This window comes from Sinocyclocheilus anshuiensis, unplaced genomic scaffold (genome assembly GCF_001515605.1).
Source record: "Sinocyclocheilus anshuiensis isolate Anshui unplaced genomic scaffold, SAMN03320099.WGS_v1.1 scaffold407, whole genome shotgun sequence".
NCBI lineage: Eukaryota > Metazoa > Chordata > Actinopteri > Cypriniformes > Cyprinidae > Sinocyclocheilus > Sinocyclocheilus anshuiensis.
This window is the reverse complement of record NW_015552593.1, coordinates 2,464,503-2,464,764: the sequence shown is the minus strand read 5'-3', so window position 1 is coordinate 2,464,764 and position 262 is coordinate 2,464,503. Positions and strand designations below refer to the sequence as shown.

At 28.6% G+C, this 262-nt stretch overlaps 1 pseudogene; it reads right to left on the bottom strand.

Annotated features, from left to right (window-relative positions):
- The window catches only part of LOC107665563 (protein eyes shut homolog), a 218,051-nt pseudogene that overhangs the window by 32,164 nt on the left and 185,625 nt on the right, over nt 1-262 (bottom strand).

Genomic DNA, 262 nt, shown 5'->3' with positions numbered 1-262 from the left:
CACAACTGTTTCCAGCACTGATAATAAATCAGCATATTATAATGATTTCTGAAGGATCATGTGACACTTTGATCACAGAAATAAATGATTAATTATTAAAACACAAAACCAATATTAGAAATTGAAATAATATCTCACAATATTACATTTTTTTCTGTATTTTTGAGCAAATAAATACAGACTTGATGAGCACAAGAGACTCCATTAAAAAACACAAAAAATCTTACTGATCCCAAACTTTTGAATGGCAGTGTGTGTGTCT